The sequence below is a fragment of the Apium graveolens genome, chromosome 10, assembly GCF_009905375.1.
Source record: "Apium graveolens cultivar Ventura chromosome 10, ASM990537v1, whole genome shotgun sequence".
In the NCBI taxonomy this organism is placed as follows: domain Eukaryota; kingdom Viridiplantae; phylum Streptophyta; class Magnoliopsida; order Apiales; family Apiaceae; genus Apium; species Apium graveolens.
The window spans coordinates 42,861,487-42,880,155 of NC_133656.1; positions in this window are offsets into that span (position 1 = coordinate 42,861,487).

An 18,669-nucleotide genomic window follows, 5' to 3' on the forward strand; every position below is an offset into this window, starting at 1 on the left:
TGCTCATCCGTCGAGTAGATGTATAACTTATCCATCGAGTAGATATTGCTCATCCGTCAAGTAGATGTTATTCATCCATCGAGTGGATATATATATCTCATCCGTCGAGTAGATATTGCTTATTTGTCGATACTCTCTGGAGTTTGAATGACTTCTCGATAAGTCATTCTGGAGTTCTCGAATGACTTCTCTATAACATTAAATCTGTGACTTGTAGAGATCTTGACTTAGAACATTTTTCTCCAAACAGATTTATTCAACTCCAAGCTTCTTCAAAATCCTTCTGAGGCATGATCTTCTTGATCTTCTTCCAGATAGAATCCTTAGGCTTGATATTGTTTTAGGAAAAAGACTCCAGTCCGCTCCTTTGCATTTTTACAGACTTTAAGTGTTACAAGTACAGAATACAAATTTTGATAACAATACAACTTACTTAGGGTTGGTCCCAAGCTTAACTGATTTCTAATGACATTTTCAGCTTCAGTAATCTTTGACATCATCTATTATATATTACACCCTTCATTATCAAAACTGTGTTTCCACATGGAGCGGTGGAAATTTTTGAGAATGATCTGGGCCAAGCATTCAAGGTAAATGGTCAACGTTTGAAGATTATTATGGTGACACGGCAACCAGCAAGGTGGTTAGTGTCGTTTTAATATCCACTTGATCTCAAGATTCTACGTCGAGCTAGCGATGTAAAAGAAGCGCTTCTTGGAGGCAACCTAAGTTTTTTGTACAATAGTAAGTAGAGGAAGCAAGAAGAAAAGAGAAAATCACAAAAAAATCAAAAAATTGGAAAAATACAGGTCTAACTATAGAAGCGTGGCACGCCCGCGCTTTCCCAGCACGCGGCCGCGCCATTTACACAGAAACACCGCGCGCCCGTGCTGTTACAGCGCGCGGCCACGCAGGTTTGGCAGAAGTAGCGCGTGGCCGCTCCGTGTCCTGACTTTGGAAAAAAATAATAGGCAGTTTAAGGGGGGGGGAAACGGGAATTTTGTCCCAATATCAATTCTTAATCGAATTTTACTCTCCCATATCCTATAATTCCCTCTCCAAATCAACCCAATTACTACCATTATTCCCATAATCAAATTCCACTTATATTCCATATCTAATTCTCTTTTCACCACCTATATATACATACACCCCATACACAAACTTCTTCACCAATTCACAAACTCTCAAACATAAATTCTCTCTCAAATACAACTCTTATTCTCTCTAATCAATTTCCATGGCACCTAGGAGACAAAGAACTCAAGTCGATAGCAGCGCCACCGATTCTTCAACTATGAGTGGTGTGAGGCCCGGGTTTTCTACTCCTGAGGCTGGGGAGGAGTACACGAGGCTTCTTGCATAGCCTATTGTTAAGGAGAGAGGGTTCCTGCCATCTGGGAACGATGGTAAGCTTTTGGAGATGATCTTGGAGATGGGCTGGGTTCCTTTTTGCGAGGCACCAGCTGCTGTGCTTATGAGTGTTGTGTGAGAGTTTTATGCTAATGCAAGGGAGGAGCAGAATGGTTCCACGATGGTTAGGGGGATGAAGGTGGAGTATAGTGTTGGAGCGATAAGGAGGGTAATTAATCAGCCAGCGAAAAAGGCCGGTCAAACTATTTGGAATGATAAGACTCCGGAGGATTTTGACTTGGATTTGATTTTTGCTACTCTTTGTGTGCCTAAGACTCAGTGGAAATTCAAGCGGGGCACAACTGATTATGCCACATTCCCTGATTCTTGTATGAACAGATTTTCCCGTGCTTGGAATGCCTTTATTTGTGCCAATATTCTGCCAACGTCTCATATGCATGAGGTTAACATAGAGTAAGTACGATTCTTATGGGGTATTCTGAAGGGGGATTATGTGGACATTAGCAGGATTATTCACCATGGTATTCTGCGATTTTTGAGAGGGAGAACTACAGGTTCTATACCTTACACGTCCATAGTGACGAGGCTGTGTTTGGCAGCTCGTGTTCGTTGGGCCAAACATGAATAACTTCAGCTCCCTAGTGCTGCCATTGATAGTTTGATTATATTGCACATGGTGGAGTGGTATGGGGGTAAGCCCGATCCTAAGAGGTTGGGTTATTCATTTGATATGCTTCCATGCAAGCGGCCCTATAATCAGTATTATGCCGGTGGTTCTAAGTTTGCCCGTGAAGCGGGTTGGAGAGCTCAATTGGGTGAGGAGGTAGAGTCGTCGCACTTGAAGAAATTATCAAAGAAGAGCTCGACGCAGTATAGGCGTCTTGCGAGGAGGATGGATGCGATGCACGACATCCATAGTCGTTTTGCACAGGATCTCACCCAGGCACTTGGGAATACATTTAGAGCCACCGGAGTTGACATACAGTGGCTAGTATTAGGTGAGGACTCCGTGTATCCGCCTCCTGACACACCTGACACTCCAACCTGTGAGGGTGAGGATTCTGATTCAGAATAGGTATGCCTCATTCCGTACTATTACCTTCACTCAGGACATTGAATATTTTAAGTTTGGGGGTAGTAGTTGAAGGAATATGTTTGTGTGAGTCTCATATAGTTTGCATGTTCATGATAGTTTAGTTCATATAGTTTGCATATTTTGCCATGTAGTTTTTTTTATTTTGGTAGTTTTTATGATATTTTGTCCATGTAGTTGCATGCATTTGAATTATAACATGATCCCTTAGATAATTTTTCTGATTGACTTACGATATTGATGCTAGTGAAGTGATCTCGTATTTAGTGATGTTGAGTCTTATTGGATTGATTTGCATGCTAGAGACACTTGTGTTTCACTAAGTCTTATAGGTTGCTAGAGTGCTAGATCATGATCATGGTTTATTTGAATTGTCAAGGTTTATTCGCTTATTTATATTTAGAATTTAGGTTATTCTCTTAATAATAAAAGACATGGGTATTTAAAAATTGGAGAAATTAGATTTTAGTGCTAGTTGTGTGGCTAGGTGTCAAATGGCTAGTAGTCGGATCATATTTTTTATGAGTAGTCTAGGGTTGAATGAGATGGAGCGAAACACACTCATTCAGAAATTGTGAAAAAAAATGAAAAAAAATGAAAAAAGAAAAAAAAGAAAAAAAGGAATAAGTGTTATGTATAATTGATCACGAGTGGGCTCTTTAGTACTCGACCTATTAAGTTCCTAGGGGACTTTTTGCCTAGTAACCTAAGGCTTTTATGGTCTGGGATCCACTAACCTAACTCTCGCTACATGGGGTACTATTGTATAAGTCTTTTGTGGACCTCACTCATTGCACGATCAAATAAGCATACTTGTGTTGTTTTGTAGTTAATAAAAGCATCACTACAAGAAAAAGTTGAATAGACATCATACATTAGACATCGCTTGATGTTGCCACTGATGTTAATAGAAGCAACAACATCATCCCGTGTTTTTCTGATGTCTATGTTATTTGAAGACATCGGTTATTTAATATCTGATGTCTAAAATTACCAAAAAAAATCAGGGCCCGCTCCTTCAAATTTTTCCCCTTAACGAAATATTTTAAGATGCATCCCTCCTTTACCAATTCCCCCCCATTTTCAGAAGCTAAATTAAAAATAAAATTTTCACTCTCTCTCGTCCCACCCCCACCCCTACCCCCACACCCACCTCTCTCTCCCTCCCTCTCTATCCCTCCCCCTCCCAAGTCTTAAATCTTTCAATTTGTTAGAAGATATAAAGCTCGAATTGGTACATAAGTAAGCTACAAAACTCGAATTCTTAGTTTCATTTAATTTTAAATTGGGGATATTTTAATTCTAAACCCTAATTTGCTGTTCATGCTTGAACAAGGATCTATTTGCCTTGTGGCTGGGTTATTAGTGTATCTCAAAATGACTACTCAAACTCAAGAAGAACTCTTGGCTGCCCACCTTGAGCAACAAATCATCGATGTATTCTCTCTCTCTCTCTCTCCCCCTCTCTATGTACACTCTCTCCCTCTCCCCCCTCTCTATCTCCATCTCTCTCTCTCTATTCCCCCTATCTCTCTGTGTACTCTCTCTCCCTCCCCCCTCTCTCCCTCGGTGTTATGGAAGTGGGTATATGAGTTCTTGATCAAAATTGCAACTTTAACAGGTACTGTGACTTAAAATCATCAGCTTTAAATGACCCATTATTCCATTTTAGAAGAAGATATTCCAGGTTTATACCCAATTGCATTTCCAATTTCACTATTTTTTTTCTTTGTTTTTACTGTTAGTGTTAGTATTTTGATTTGAAAAGAATAAAAGTTTCATCTTTTAGGTTAGTTGCTAGTGAATATTTGTTTTTCTATTGTGAAAAAACTAAAAATTTAGATTTGTTCGATCTTTTGCTAGTGGTATTAAATTTAAGTGGTTTTATTTTATAGTGACCACTGTTACTCAGGTACCTGAGGGTCTGGTTTTCGGTGGGGACTGGTTTTAGTCTCACTACTCTTTTTGGAGTAACTTTGGTTAGCAGCAAAACCATTTCTTTCTTTTTTCGAATTTTGGTTGAATGTTGACTTTATGGCCCTAATGGCGGTCCTATACAATTGTTTTGACTTCTGTTCAGGTGCTTCTTTGGGAATTCTCCCGATTTTTGAATTTGTTTGGTAGCAACTACGAAATTATAAGTCTTTTAAGTGACACACTCTTCGGATATTCCCCTTCAATGAGCATTTTAACTTCAATTCTGTTAATTTGGAACTGAATTGTACATTTTTAACAGTCTTATACCACCTGAATCCTGTCATTATATAATTGTATATTTTTTTCCCTATTTTGGTATACAGGTTTTCTCACTCGTTGATGCTAGATACATATGTATATCTACTGTGATATCAGTGGCTGCACATGAATTTGGACATACTCATTCTGCTACAAGGTCGAAATTTGAACTCTTTGTTTTTCCCTTCAGTGGCCTCTAGCAACACCCAAAATAAAGTGTAAAAATGGCCAAAAAGTGTTACCTAAAGCAAAAAATGGGGCTATGGTTACACTTTTTGAAAATTCAGTGGTGTTGGATTTGCTCGTGCTACAATAGGGGTCTATGGTAACACTTTTTGAACTTTTGGTCACATCGGTAAAAGTGTTACAAGAGACAACCTACGCTTACACTTTCACTATCTATGATAACACTATGCAGATGTAACAATAACTTTATTACAACACCATTAAAAGTGTGGTAACACCGAAAAAAAATGTTACAATAAATTCTTTTGCAACATTATATTTGCTACTGTAATATTGGATGATAAAACAGTTCAAATCTTTTGCTAACATCTTTATAGTTTATTGTAACACTTCTTTCTAAAACACTCTCATATATATTGTAACACATTTTATTGTTTTTGCCAGCACATAAAATATCTATTTATTACAATTTTTAATTTTCCACATCTAATAATCCAAATTCTAAATGCAAAATTATAATATTTCACACATAATTAACTTAAGAACGGTTGACCAAAATTCAAATTCAATACGAACAAATTTCCAAATCAATCAAAATTACAAAGTTTTAAATTCATCCAAAACCTAATGAAATGTTTGCTAACAAATATTGTTCGACTGAAATTTCCAATGAAATGGAAGAACCAACTTGATGCCTCTAACTTCTTCATCCTAGACAACACCTGTCCCCTCCCACAATGCAACTCCATCAGATATTTCACACGATTTGCTTAATGACAACTTTAGCTCATCGATTCCTCGTGCCCTAATTACTATACAGAAAATAAAACACATTTAGACAATAGCAAATCTCAAGAACTCAAAAAACACAATTTTTAGATGAACAATCGAGATTTGAGTTCACATAATCAACTATTATATATTTACAAACATGAAAACAGAACATTCAAAAAAATGGAACAATATGATGGTGGACCAACAAAAAAGGAATTAACATAACACCTGAGCTATGTACCTGATCTAGAAGCTTCAGATACACATTTGTGGATTTTGAAGAAGATGCGGTGAAGCAGGTGATAAGTGGCATTTTATACCACTTAGAACATCTTAAAATGGCTTAAATTGGTGCCTTGAAATCAAGTATTTTGTGTATTTGATGCGTTTTTCTAGTGTTTATGTATTTCAGGGTATTAGTTGCATTTCGGAGGAGTAATCATCAAGAATAAGCCTTGGCATGTGTTTACCATTGCGAGAGGAAAGAAAGGGGCAGATTACGGCGAAGAAACGGAGCAAACTCAGGATTTTTCCAGTAGGGTCCTGAGCGCCCGCTCAGCAATGCTGAGCGGCCGCGCAGAAAGCTGAGCGGCCGCTCAGCTATGGTGAGCGGCCACGCAGGGTCGGGAAATTAAAATATTATTTTTTAGACTTCTACTTCTGTTTGGCTTCCAACTTTTATATAATCTGAGTTTTATGGGACTAGTATATAAGTAGATTTAGAGACGTTTTCACGAGGTTGGATCGTGGTATTAAGCAAGGAGCGAAGGAGATAAGAAAGAAGACCGTTTTAGCACACAGCAACGAAGAGGAAGTATATTTTCTTGTGATTCTTGTTTCGTTATAACGTTGGATGCTAGTTTTCTTACTTTGAACCTATTTACTCTTGTGACGTACTCTGATTTAATATAATTAGTTTAGTTATTATTTTCTTGTGTTTGTTTATCATGATTTCATTCGAACCCATGATGACGATAAGTGCTATTATGGGCTAATCGTGATCATGGGGTTGCAATGGATTTACTATGGAATTCTTTAGTTAATTGTTTAATACTTTAGTGTGTGATGATTGTATGATATCTAGTATTGGTTATGTGTATTCGTCTTAGGTGCATCGCGAACATATAAGATAGGGTGTTAATCTCTTGTGAAGCGACGGTGGATCTTGAGAATTAGAACTTGCCATGCTAGCATAGGTTCATGTACGGTGTGCATGATTAGTGGGTAACTCTAACAGTTTTATTTGCCCCGTGTAATCAAAAGGAATAACTTGTGCTTAAATCGTTGTGTTGTCAATTTCTGTAGACATATAGGAACTCAACATAATTAATGCCTATTCAACTTCTATCTTAATTGTGGATGCTTGGTAGAATGGTATTAGTACAATGAAAGTTGGCTTTTATCAGTTTCGTGTTATTCGATTAATATCATCACTGTCACATGCTAAAGGTAATAACAATAACTATTGAAGGAAGTAGTAATGAAGTTGTGATCTCATGAGTGTTTTAATATTGTTAAATTGAAGTGTTAATTAAGTGATTAATTAAGTAATTAATTGTAGTTAATATTTAGTTAATAATTCTAAGTGTTAGTGTCTTAACATTGAGAAGTAATCATACATTGGTGTGTGAGTTTAATTAAACAATAATTAGTATGAGTCTCTGTGGGAACGAACTAGAAAGTATTCTATATTACTTGCGAACGCGTATACTTGCGTGAATATTAGCGCGTGTTTTCGCCCTAACAAGTTTTTGGCGCCGCTGCCGGGGACTCGGCGTATTTGTTTAGTTTATGTACTTACCATCATTGGTCATTAGGACTCAGTGATTAGGACGTAGTTGTTACTTATTGTTTTCGGTTGTGTTTCAGGTACTTTAGCGAGCGTTTATGCAAACTCGTTCTCGTACTCGCAAGAGGACTTTAGATACAGCTGAGGAGACAGACGAAGTTCTTGATATTCCGGAGAAGATAGATTTTGAAGATTTGGATTCAGGAACTGAGCAGAAAGAACCAGTAATCATGGGTGATCGTATTGTTCAGGCTGATCCAGCTCTTATAGACTTTTCTCGGCCAAAAATTGATGACATTCAGTCAAGCATTCTTCATCCGGCTATTCAAGCTAACACCTTTGAAATCAAGTCGGGCACTATTCAGATGGTGCAGAATTCTGTTTCTTTTGAAGGAGCTGCGACTGAAGACCCCAACATGCACATAAGGAATTTTGTCGAGATCTGCAGCACTGTCAAGTATAATGGCGTGACTGATGAGGCTATCAAGCTGAGGCTTTTCCCATTCTCACTGAGGGACAAAGCTAAGGACTGGTTAAATTCTGAACCAGCTGGGTCCATCACTACTTGACAAGATCTTGCGCAAAAGTTTCTGGTGAAGTTTTATCCGATGGCAAAGACTGCTGCTATGAGGAGTGCTCTTACTCAGTTTGCGCAGCAACCTACAGAATCTATGTGCGAAGCTTGGGAACGCTACAAGGAAATGTTGAGGAAGTGTCAACATCATGGAATGCCCGATTGGATGGTGATCACTGGTTTCTATAATGGTTTGGGGGCCCAATCTCGGCCCATGCTCGATGCAGCAGCTGGAGGCGCCTTATGGGCTAAAAGCTATACTGAGGCTTATAATCTTATCGAGACTATGGCTGTAAATGAGCAACAAAACCCAACTCAGAGGATGATGCCTGGGAAGGTAGCAGGTATTCTGGAAGTCGATGCAGCCACCGCTATTGCAGCACAGCTCCAGGCGCTGTCAATGAAGGTTGATTCTCTGGCTACATATGGAGTTAATCAAATAGCTATGGTTTGTGAGCTTTGTGCAGGTTCTCATGCTACGGATCAGTGTTCTCTTGTCAATGAATCTGTTCAGTATGTGAATAATTATCAATAACAACAGCAGCCTGTGCCAACTACTTATCATCCTAATAACAGAAATCATCCAAATTTCAGCTGGGGTAATAATCAGAATGCTATTCAGCCACCATATCAGCAAGGTGTGAGTAAATAGTTTAATCCACCTGGATTTCAGCAACCACAGCAGTATGCTCAAAGGTAATCATATCCTCAACAGGGGAGTGCAGCTGCACCTACTAGTGCTGATTTTGAGGAACTTAAGCTGTTATGCAAGAGTCAGGCGGTTTCTATTAAGACCTTGGAAAATCAAATCGGTCAAATAGCCAATGCAGTGCTCAATCATCAACCTGGAACACTCCCTAGTGACACGGAAGTACCAGGCAGGAAGGAAGCTAAAGAGCAAGTCAAGGCTATTACCTTAAGGTCTGGGAAAGTTGTTGATGTTGAAAAGGCAAAAGAAGGAGAAGCTGAAGTTAGAGATGAAGATGCTAAGCAAAAGGAGAAAGCGGTGGAACCAAGGAAGACTACTGGTGAACACACTCTGCCTGAGGGTAATATAGGGGAGAAATAGCTCTATCCTCCACCACCTTTTCCTAAGAGATTGCAGCAACAAAAGCTGGATAGACAGTTCGGTAAGTTTCTGGAGGTGTTCAAGAAACTGCACATCAATATACCTTTCGCTGAGGCTCTGGAGCAAATGCCTAGTTATGCAAAGTTTATGAAGAGTATTCTATCAAGGAAGGTGAAACTGGATGACCTTGAGACCGTTGCTCTCACGGAAGAATGCAGCGCTGTTCTGCAGCAAAAGTTACCTCCAAAGCTGAAAGATCCAGGTAGCTTCACCATTCCTTGCACCATTGGCAAGTTGACTTTTGACAAGTGCCTTTTTGATTTGGGAGCAAGCATCAATCTGATGCCGTTGTCGATCTTTAAAAAGTTGGATTTGCCTGATCCAAAACCCACATACATGTCTCTACAATTGGCTGATCATTCTATTACTTACCCAAGGGGCATAGTGGAGGATGTGCTAGTCAAGGTGGATAAGCTCTTCTTTCCTGCAGATTTTGTTATTCTGGATTTTGAGGAAGATAAGAAGATTCCCATAATCTTGGGAAGACCTTTCTTGGCTACTGGCCATACCTTGATAGATGTGCAGAAAGGTGAACTTACTATGCGGGTACAAGATCAGGATGTGACCTTCAACGTATTCAAGGCAATAAAATTCCCTACAGAAGATGAGGAGTGCTTAAAAGTGGATGTGATTGATTCTGCGGTTACTTCGGAACTCGATCGCATGCTAATGTCTGATGCATTGGAAAAAGCCTTAGTGGGGGATTTTGACAGTGATGATGAAGATGGCAATGAGCAATTACAATATCTGTATGCTTCTCCCTGGAAGCGAAAGCTGGACATGCCGTTTGAATCTCTTGGTACTTCTAACCTCAAGAATGCTGAAGGAAAGCTCAAACCATCAATAGAGGAAGCACCTACCTTGGAGCTCAAGCCATTACCTGAACACTTGAGGTATGCTTTTTTAGGTGATGCATCTACTTTACCTATTATTATTGCATCTGACCTTTCAGGTAGTGAGGAAGACAAGCTCTTAAGGATTTTTAGGGAATTCAAATCAGCTATTGGATGGACCATAGCAGATATCAAGGGGATCAACCCTTCATATTGTATGCATAAAATTCTGCTAGAGGAAGGTAGTAAGCCGACTGTTGAACAGCAGCGCAGACTTAATCCTATCATGAAGGAGGTGGTGAAGAAAGAAATTCTGAAATGGCTACATGCAGGCATCATTTATCCTATTTCTGACAGTTCTTGGGTGAGCCCCGTACAATGTGTGCCTAAGAAAGGAGGTATCACTGTGGTAGAAAATGAGAAGAATGAGCTCATCCCCACTCGAACAGTTACAGGATGGAGAGTATGTATGGAGAGTCTGCTGAGCGACCGCTCAGGGGTCGACTGCCAGAATTTTTTTTTAGTTCAGATAAATACAAAAAAAATTAGAAAATTAAAAAAAAAACCAACGCAGCCCATAAACCCACGATTTGTTCCTACTACCCCATGATTTTATCCCTCAACCCCACTCCTAATCTAATTTAACCTAATCCACACCCTATATATACATACACCTATCCTACATATCTCCCACAAACTTTCTACACTTAAACTCTCTACCAAACACAAAAACTCAGTTCTTAAACACTTTTATTCGAGATTCAATGGCACCCAAGAGAGCATCAACTATTGATAGCAGCAACACAGTCCCTACTGCTGATTCATCGAGGGGTACTGCTTCAAGGCCTCGGTTGAATGGCAGAGCTGCGGAGGAGGAGTACACTAGGCTTTTGGGGAAGGCGATTCTGAAGGAGAGAGGGTTTTTACCATCGGGGAGGGATGGTGAGTTGCTACCCATGATTGCAGAGAAGGCGTGGATAGATTTTTTTGAGTCGCCCGAAGCAGTGCCGATGAGCGTGGTTCGCGAGTTCTATACGAACGCGAAGGCCGAAAGAATGGGTTTTCTGTGGTCCGAGGGCTGACGGTTGATTATCACCCAGCGGCGATTCGCCGTGTGATTGGCAGCGAGAGAGGAAGCCCGAGGAGGAGAACTGGAATGAGAAGACTGTTGAGGATTTTGACTTGGATTTGATTTGTGCTACTCTCTGTAGGCCGGGCATAATTTGGACCTTCAAGACCGGCAATAATGAGTATCTTCACTTCCCGGCGATCGCTATGAACAGGTATGCCCGTGCATGGAATGCATTTATTTGTGCTAATATTTTGCCTTCTTCGTATGCACACGAGGTCACAGTTGAGAGACCACAGTTGTTGCGGGGAATTCTTAATGAGGAGTACTATATGGACCTTGGTGAGTTTATCTACCAAGGTATTCTGAAGTTTTTGAGGGGAGCTAAGCATATGAACATCCCTTATGCATCCACGGTTACGAAGCTTTGCCGAGCAGTGGGAGTGAACTGGCCGGCTCATGAGCAGTTGCAGTTGCCGGCCGCTCCGATTGATTATGGGACTCTGAATGGGATGCAGGAGTGGACCGGTGGTGAGCCCGAGGAGCATGGGCTGGGTTATCGTCTTCCAGGAGGGCGTCCAGCACGAGGTGCTACTATGGCTAGGCCTAGGCGTGATGAGGCTGGTTCTTCGAGAGCTCAGGAGTGTGCTGGGGTGGCTCATACCCAGTATAGGAGGCTTTCACGGCGGATGGATGCCATGTACGAGACGCAGAGTAGGTTTGCTCAAGAGCTCACCCTTGTGTTAGGGACTGCTTTTCGGGGCCTTGGAGCTGATATCCAGTGGCCAGTTTTTGGTGAGGACTCTGCATACCCGCCGCCTGATACTCCACCCACTGAGGGTGATGATGATGATGACTCCGAGTAGGTATACTCTGTGTTCCTTTCTACTACCTTCATTGGGGACAATGAAGATTTTAAGTTTGGGGGTGGTAGTTAAGGAATATTTTGTGTGTGTCATATAGCTGCATATTCATGATAGTTTAGTTCATGTAGTTGCATAATTTTTGCCATATAGTTTTTTTTATAGCTTTATTTGTTTGTCATGTCATGTAGCTCATGCATATACCATGATCCCTTTTGCGATGATTCATCGACTGAATTGTGATATTGATGTGAGTGTAGTGATAGCATTAAAGTGATATTGAGTCATGTAGGTTGATATGCATGCTAGAAGCACTTGTATTTTCACTAAATCTTAGAGAATGCTTAAGGGCTAGATTGTTGTTATGATCTGATTGTTTTCGAGGTTAATCTATTTATTATGCTTAGAATTCGATAATAGGTTCTTAGTGATAAAGGCATGAAAAAGAAAAAAAAATGGAGTAAAAATGGAATTTGTGCTAGTTGTGGCTAGGCGTCGAATGGCTAGTAGACGGCTCGCATGTTATGCGAGTAGTCTAGGGTTGAGCAAGATGGAGCGAAACGCACTTGCTCAGAAATTTGAAAAAAAAAAAGAAAAAAAAAGAAAAGATTTTTTTTTGGTGTTTATGCATAATTGATCACGAGTGGGCTCTTTGGTATTCGAGTTATTAAGTTCTTAGGGGACTTTGTGCCTAGTGACTTAAGGCTTTTAGAGTCTGGGATTCGCTAACCTAACGCTCGTTACATGGATACCATTGTATAAGTCTTTTGTGGACCTCACTCATTGCACGGTCAAATAAGCATTGTTGTAGTGAATACAAAGCATGATTCCGTAATAAGCTCCAAAATTCTTGTAGTGTTATATGTCACTTTGTGCCTAGAATTTTTATTCTTTGTATAATCATGTGATTGCCTTGATAATAGTTGAGTCATAATAACTGGTCTAGTTCCGAAGCATATCTGTTAAGCATCTGCACACACCACGTTTCTGGCTGTATGTTCGTTTGCATGAGTTTATTGATCTTTAGTCGCCTAACTACATTTGTTGAGATGTTGCAATTTGGTTGGTTTGTTCGTAGTAAGGGGGATCACTGCATTTTCATATAGATTGCATTCATACATGTTTTTTTATTTGTTTTTGAGTCTGTGACGCTTGAGGACAAGCATCGATTTAAGTTTGGGGGTGTGATAAGTGGCATTTTATACCACTTAGAACATCTTAAAATGGCTTAAATTGGTGCCTTGAAATCAAGTATTTTCTGTATTTGATGCGTTTTTCTAGTGTTTATGTATTTCAGGGTATTAGTTGCATTTCGGAGGAGTAATAATCAAGAATAAGCCTTGGCATGTGTTTACCATTGCGAGAGGAAAGAAAGGGGCAGATTGCGGCGAAGAAACGGAGCAAACTCAGGATTTTTCCAGTAAGGTCCTAAGCGGCAGCGCAGAAAGCTGAGCGGCCGCGCAGGGTCGGGAAATTAAAATATTTAGACTTCTACTTCTGTTTGGCTTCCAACTTCTATGTAATCTGAGTTTTATGGGACTAGTATATAAGTAGATTTAGAGACGTTTTCACGAGGTTGGATCGTGGTATTAAGCAAGGAGCGAAGGAGATAAGGAAAAAGACCGTTTTAGCACACAGCAAAGAAGAGGAAGCATATTTTCTTGTGATTCTTGTTTCGTTGTAACGTTGGATGCTAGTTTTCTTACTTTGAACCTATTTACTCTTGTGACGTACTCTGATTTAATATAATTAGTTTAGTTATTATTTTCTTGTGTTTGTTTATCATGATTTCATATGAACCCATGATGACGATAAGTGCTATTATGGGCTAATCGTGATCATGGGGTTGCAATGGATTTACTATGGAATTCTTTAGTTAATTGTTTAATACTTTAGTGTGTGATGATTGTATGATATCTAGTATTGGTTGTGCGTATTCGTCTTATGTGTGTCGCGAACATATAAGATAGGGTGTTAATCTCTTGTGAAGCGACGGTGGATCTTGAGAATTAGAACTTGCCATGCTAGCATAGGTTCATGTATGGTGTGCATGATTAGTGGGTAACTCTAACAGTTTTATTTGCCCTGTGTAATCAAAAGGAATAACTTGTGCTTAAATCGTTGTGTTGTTAATTTCTGTAGACATATAGGAACTCAACATAATTGATGCATATTCAACTTCTATCTTAATTGTGGATGCTTGGTAGAATGGTATTAGTACAATGAAAGTTGGCTTTTATCAGTTTCGTGTTATTCGATTAATATCATCACTGTCACATGCTAAAGGTAATAACAATAACTATTGAAGGAAGTAGTAATGAAGTTGTGATCTCATGAGTGTTTAATATTGTTAAATTGAAGTGTTAATTAAGTGATTAATTAAGTAATTAATTGTAGTTAACATTTAGTTAATAATTCTAAGTGTTAGTGTCTTAACATTGAGAAGTAATCATACATTGGTGTGTGAGTTTAATTAAACAATAATTAGTTCGAGTCTCTGTGGGAACGAACTAGAAAGTATTCTATATTACTTGCGAACGCGTATACTTGCGTGAATATTAGCGCGTGTTTTCACCCTAACAGCAGGAACCTTTAGACTATAATTTAATGCAAATATTTATTAAAGGTCTTCTAAATCTCATATATTACCAAATTGCCAGAGAAAAGAATACAGGAATACAAAGATATATACAAAGTTAATAGCTTGTCAAGCATCAATTTTCCTTACAAGTATCTTTGTTAATAAAATACTTCAGGTCTGACTTCAGAGATTCTAATGAGCGAGAATATGTAACGCAAGCATTTCTAAGTATTAAAAGTATTAAAATTATTTTTATGTCACATCAAATATATGAAATTTGATAGTTTTGATTTCTTCATCTTTAAGTGGACCAAAGGATTTGAGCTGTAAATGGTATATAATTATATTTCCTTCTGTAAAGTTTTTGGACCAGACCATGACCAGATTGGAATTTATGGAATATAGAATTTAATTATGTTGTTTGCAATGCACATAAATTGTGATAAGTTTTACAGTAAACTAAAACAATTTCATAGAAAAAAATCACTGACTAGAAAATGCTAACAAACAACATAGAAAATAGTTATATGAGCACTGATATAGTGGAACAGATGGTAGGAGAGCTTTTATTTTTTATTTTTCTGAAGAAAAGGAAATTGTATAAATATGGGAACAAGCTTCTTGGTACCTGTCAATAGCAGAAAACAGATGTGTGCCTGAAAATGATCTGTCAGCCCTGACCATGTTTGTTGCAACCACCTGGACAAGCATAAAAGGTATCAAGTGGATGATTGAAATTTAATAAAAGCCAAAAAAATTTCCTTGTGCAAAACCAGGAAATGTTAGAGATTTCAAATTATATTTACTGCAAGTTCAAATAGTGATTTCAACACAGCAGATGAAAGAGCAACAACACGCAATGCGTTTGAAGGGAAAAAAGATCTCTCGGGAGGAGGGGAAAATATTAGAGTAACAACAACTTCTAAGCTATTGTAATAGCTTCTAGGATGCTTACTACAAAAGCCAGTTATCTTCCAAATCATTAATTATCACAGAAGCTCTACATTCGAAAGTATATTCTGGATTAACTGTAATCTCTAATCTCTGGGTAAACTGTAAACCAAAAAAATTATAAACGTATTTAGATCATATGAAATCATGTACTTGTAAAAACTAAAAGCATTTTAAGAGATATTAGAATTCATTTACTAATAAAACAGTAGCCATATACAAGTATATTATTAACACCACGTGAGCAATTATAACTCTATTTAGAATAAATTTAATTTCTTTTGGAGATATAAATATAAAGAGATACTAACATAATATATAGGCCCTAGCTATACAAGGTGAGGTTTTGTATGCAGGGCAATAAATATAAAGAGATGCTAACATAATAATACTAATATTCTATGTTACCTCATAAATGTTTCAGCCAACTCCTGAGCAGTATGCATTGTGACGTGATAACAGTTATGGTCATGTCATTTCTTTCTTTCATGTACTCTCATATTCAAGTCTTGGCCAATAGAAGAAGCTACTTCTGTAATGTTCCAGGGATTCACGAGGAGTGCTCCAACACCAAGAGGCTGTGCAGCACCTGCAAACTATAATTAAGCCAAAAGAATGACAAATGAGTAGCCTGTACAAATATTATCCTTTGATAAATGCACTATTCAAGCAACAACTAATATATTACATAGTTAATCTTTCATATGCATATTAAATTTATCAACCGTGGGAACACCAAAGTTATGGACTTTACAGATGGGCTCCCGTCTCCAATGCGTATGCATTAGTTCTAGCATATTATGTATCAATCCATCTCTTCCTGTAAAACCCAATGTTCTATCCTTTTTCCATTCTATACGTAAACGTGGTCAAGCTAGATCTCTGCAATTGATTCAATAACAGTTCAATTGCTAATAATAGGATGTAACTGAGCTCAGCCAAGCAGAACACTACAAGGTCAAGGAATGACTTAAAATGTTCAAATTTGAGATTGACTCGTCTAAAACTTCATACACTAGAGCTCGGCTGAAAAACTAGATAAAATTGTACTGAACATCACGTTTCACCCGACCTAAGCTCGAAGAACCTAAAAATAAGATAAACTAAACTTGACTAAACATCTTCCATCTCCAAAGAAAGTACAACAAAATGAAACCACTGACACCTAGAAAAATGAAAACAACATAATTATAACTGGAAATTCAACAAACTAAAGACCACTCATTTTAAAAGAAAGAAAAATAAGATGACCCAGCAAATTACATTACACACCTTTATGAAGAACGAGAAGTAACCCTAAAGCTTGGTGAGCTTCCTCTGTACACTGTAACAACAGTTTGAAACTTAAGCATATTGAAACATATCCAATTGATACATTAAATAAACCAAAATGAAAAAAATGCTGACAAACTTATATTCCAATAAAAGCTATATGAGCACAGACATGACACATTATGGCTTCCACTTCCAAAATCAAATTTGCTCAACCCATATCTCCTGTAACAAAGAAATAATAGTAATATATAGAGAGCGAGAGAGAGATAGATAGAAAGAGAGAGAGAGACTTAATACAGGAGGTCTCAACCCATATCGGAAAAGGGGCTTCAACCGAAATCTTCTAGAACCCTAATTAGACCCAAACCCGTTGTTTGAACCTTAATTGAACCCAAACCTACATGATTATAGAATATGCTGAACGTATCAACCCTAATTGAAAATAGCCCATTAATTTGAGAGAGAGAGAGGAGAGAGAGAGAGAGCAAGAGTAGAAAGAAAGAGGAAGATAAGAATTGACCAAGATATGAGTTGAGCAGAGTGTGTTGATTTCCCCATTTTGGCTCTAAACAAAAATTTTATTTGCCGCTCTGTACAAGATTTAGCCGCCCATCCTAAAACCCAAAATTCAACCACAACCCAATAAATTTAACAATATACAATTATTAACGTGAAAATATATTATTTTTTAAATTGTAGATATTATTTTTTTATAAATAATTTTTTATGATCTACTTTTATAAATTCAAATCTATTACAAACTTTTATTTTCAATTTAAAACTATTTTAGTGCACTTAAACAATATTTTAAACTAATTATTAAAATATATCCAATTAGTGTTAAATTCAAATAAAATATTGTTAAAATATGAATAATAATTTATTTTACGTATATTTAATTTATACAAAACTACATAAATTACTTTATTAAAATCACTTCTGGTTTGTTATTTGGTTTTGGGCCGCCCAAATATGTCAAAATATAGCCGCCTAATTAGTTTTTACTTTGCCGCCTAAATTTTCAATTCTATGGCAACACTTATTTCAATATCAATGATAACACTTTTTTTATGTTATAATAGTAATTTGCTTATATTTATGGTAACATTTATTTCAATATCAATGTTAACACCTTTTTTTATGTTACAACAGAAATTTTCTTATATCTATGGTAACACTTATTTCAATATTAATGCTAATACCTTTTTTATGTTACAACAACAATTTGCTTATGCCTTTGGTAACATTGGTTAACCTCTACTGCAATGTAAAAAAAATATGTAAGCCCGGATCAAATATTAGTGATCTAAGGTAACATTTTTGCTTGTAACACCAAAAAAAAATGTTGGTAAAGGCCATATATGGTGTTGTGGTTGTTTGCTCTTTATTTGTAGTATCAGTCCTGGTTTCTTCATGTTTTCGTATTTTGAATATTTTATTATGTTCTATTCATACAAATCCTTATAAAGAATTTCTCCACATAATCTGAATAATGAGGTTGTTGTACCCTTATATTATTATATATAATTATTTATGCATTTGGATACAAATATCATATGTGAAGTGGATGGATCTCATGATTTCGTGTGATAGGGGATGCTTTTTTCGGTAGCAGTGAGGGCATACAGATTGAGTACATTGCTGTATTTTTAAATGTTCTCTTTCCAGGAGCTCTTGTGCCCTTCAATAAACAGTCCAGAGACCATTTAAGCCTACCCCACCTCCTCCTACCCCCAAGGTAATTATTTCGTTTACATTTACTGCTTTTACATTGTGCAAAACACTTTAAAATTTAAAACTCCATTAGTCAGTGAATTTGGGTAATATAAATAGAATATATAATATGTTATCTCGGTGATCCGAACCTTACACCTCTTTATTCTAATGTAAACATTAAATTTAAATAAGTTGTTACTGGGTATCAAATCTTTGGCCTTACCAGT